Below are 3132 nucleotides of genomic sequence, written 5' to 3'. Positions count from 1 at the left end.
CCAACTAGCGTTATATAACTTACGTATTACGAAAAAGCATCTGAAGCTGCAACAATATACTCCAAATCACGACACAGGCGCCGACTCGCCTTAATGGCTACCGAGTACCGACTAAGCCACTGTGTCGTAGACGGTCCCAACGTGTTGGCATCGAAGTACTGCGACTTCTTTGCCAATACGTCGGGATCGTTAAAAAAAATTGGAGTATAGGTGCATTACGAAAAAGCATCTGAAGCTGCAACAATCTACTCGAAAAGCGTTATCTGCAGCATCCAACTAGCGTTATATAGCTTACGCGTTACGAAAAAGCATCTGAAGCTGCAACAATATACTCCAAAATACGACACAGGCGCCGACTCGCCTTAATGGCTACCGAGTACCGACTAAGCCACTGTGTCGTAGACGGTCCCAACGTGTTGGCATCGAAGTACTGCGACTTCTTTGCCAATACGTCGGGATCGTTAAAAAAAATTGGAGTATAGGCGCATTACGAAAAAGCATCTGAAGCTGCAACAATCTACTCGAAAAGCGTTATCTGCAGCATCCAACTAGCGTTATATAACTTACGTATTACGAAAAAGCGTCTGAAGATGCAACAATATACTCCAAAATACGACACAGGCGCCGACTCGCCTTAATGGCTACCGAGTACCAACTAAGCCACTGTGTCGTAGACGGTCCCAACGTGTTGGCGTCGAAGTACTGCGACTTCTTTGCCAATATGTCGGGATCGTTAAAAAAAATTGGAGTATAGGTGCATTACGAAAAAGCATCTGAAGCTGCAACAATCTACTCGAAAAGCGTTATCTGCAGCATCCAACTAGCGTTATATAGCTTACGCGTTACGAAAAAGCATCTGAAGCTGCAACAATCTACTCGAAAAGCGTTATCTGCAGAATCCAACTAGCGTTATATAACTTACGTATTACGAAAAAGCATCTGAAGATGCAACAATATACTCCAAAATACGACACAGGCGCCGACTCGCCTTAATGGCTACCGAGTACCGACTAAGCCACTGTGTCGTAGACGGTCCCAACGTGTTGGCATCGAAGTACTGCGACTTCTTTGCCAATACGTTGGGATCGTTAAAAAAAATTGAAGTATAGGTGCATTACGAAAAAGCATCTGAAGCTGCAACAATCTACTCGAAAAGCGTTATCTGCAGCATCCAACTAGCGTTATATAGCTTACGCGCTACGAAAAAGCATCTCAAGCTGCAACAATATACTCCAAAATACGACACAGGCGCCGACTCGCCTTAATGGCTACCGAGTACCGACTAAGGCACTGTGTCGTAGACGGTCCCAACGTGTTGGCATCGAAGTACTGCGACTTATTTGCCAATACGTCGGGATCGTTAAAAAAATTGGAGTATAGGTGCATTACGGAAAAGCATCTGAAGCTGCAACAATCTACTCGAAAAGAGTTATCTGCAGCATCCAACTAGCGTTATATGACTTACGCGTTACGAAAAAGCATCTGAAGTTGCAACAATCTAGTCGAAAAGCGTTATCTGCAGAATCCAACTAGCGTTATATAACTTACGTATTACGAAAAAGCATCTGAAGCTGCAACAGTATACTCCAAAATACGACACAGGCGCCGACTCGCCTTAATGGCTACCGAGTACCGACTAAGCCACTGTGTCGTAGACGGTCCCAACGTGTTGGCATCGAAGTACTGCGACTTCTTTGCCAATACGGTGGGATCGTTAAAAAAATTGGAGTATAGGTGCATTACGAAAAAGCATCTGAAGCTGCAACAATCTACTCGAAAAGCGTTATCTGCAGAATCCAACTAGCGTTATATAGGTTACGCGTTACGAAAAAGCATCTGAAGCTGCAACAATATACTCCAAAATACGACACAGGCGCCGACTCGCCTTAATGGCTACCGAGTACCGACTAAGCCACTGTGTCGTAGACGGTCCCAACGTGTTGGCATCGAAGTACTTCGACTTCTTTGCCAATACGTCGGGATCGTTAAAAAAAATCGGAGTATAGGTGCATTACGAAAAAGCGTCTGAAGCTGCCACAATCTACTCGAAAAGCGTTATCTGCAGCATCCAACTAGCGTTATATAGCTTACGCGTTACGAAAAAGCATCTGAAGCTGCAACAATATACTCCAAAATACGACACAGGCGCCGACTGGCCTTGATGGCTACCGAGTACCGACTAAGCCACTGTGTCGTAGACGGTCCCAACGTCTTGGCATCGAAGTACTGCGACTTCTTTGCCAATACGTCGGGATCGTTAAAAAAATGGAGTATAATAGCATTACGAAAAAGCATCGGAAGCTGCAACAATCTACTCGAAAAGCGTTATCTGCAGCATCCAACTAGCGTTATATACCTTACGCGTTACCAAAAAGCATCTGACGCTGCAACAATATACTCCAAAATACGACACAGGCGCCGACTCGCCTTAATGGCTACCGAGTACCGACTAAGCCACTGTGTCGTAGACGGTCCCAACGTGTTGGCATCGAAGTACTTCGACTTCTTTGCCAATACGTCGGGATCGTTAAAAAAAATCGGAGTATAGGTGCATTACGAAAAAGCGTCTGAAGCTGCCACAATCTACTCGAAAAGCGTTATCTGCAGCATCCAACTAGCGTTATATAGCTTACGCGTTACGAAAAAGCATCTCAAGCTGCAACAAGAATGAAATGACTTTGGTGGAAGATTTCGTGGGCGATTTCGTGGGAGGCTGTTGCAGAACGAACATCTTGCCATGAAGGAACTTCTGCGAAAATTGCTATACAGAAAGATTAGAGGAACAGAAGAAATAATCAAGCAAGAATAAGAATTAAATGTTCCATGTTCTGTTCCATGAAAGGCTCAGTTCAGTCGCCAAAAATGCTGTAGGGAACTGTCAACTCCAGTTTGGTGGAAGATTTCATGGGCAATTTCGTGGGAGGCTGTTGCAGAAGGAACATCTTGCCGTGACGGAACATCTGCGAAAATTACTATACAGAAAGATTAGAGGAACATAAGAAACCATCAAGCAAGAATAATAATGTTCTGTTCCATGAAAGGCTCAGTTCAGTCGCCAGGAATGCTGTCCGGAACTGTCAACGGAAATGCAAGCCAGACTTTAAAAAGCCACTCCTTCTCATCGTCTTTGGT

The sequence above is a fragment of the Ornithodoros turicata genome, unplaced genomic scaffold (genome assembly GCF_037126465.1).
Source record: "Ornithodoros turicata isolate Travis unplaced genomic scaffold, ASM3712646v1 Chromosome176, whole genome shotgun sequence".
NCBI classification, from domain to species: Eukaryota; Metazoa; Arthropoda; class Arachnida; order Ixodida; family Argasidae; genus Ornithodoros; species Ornithodoros turicata.
This window is presented reverse-complemented; position numbering follows the sequence as displayed.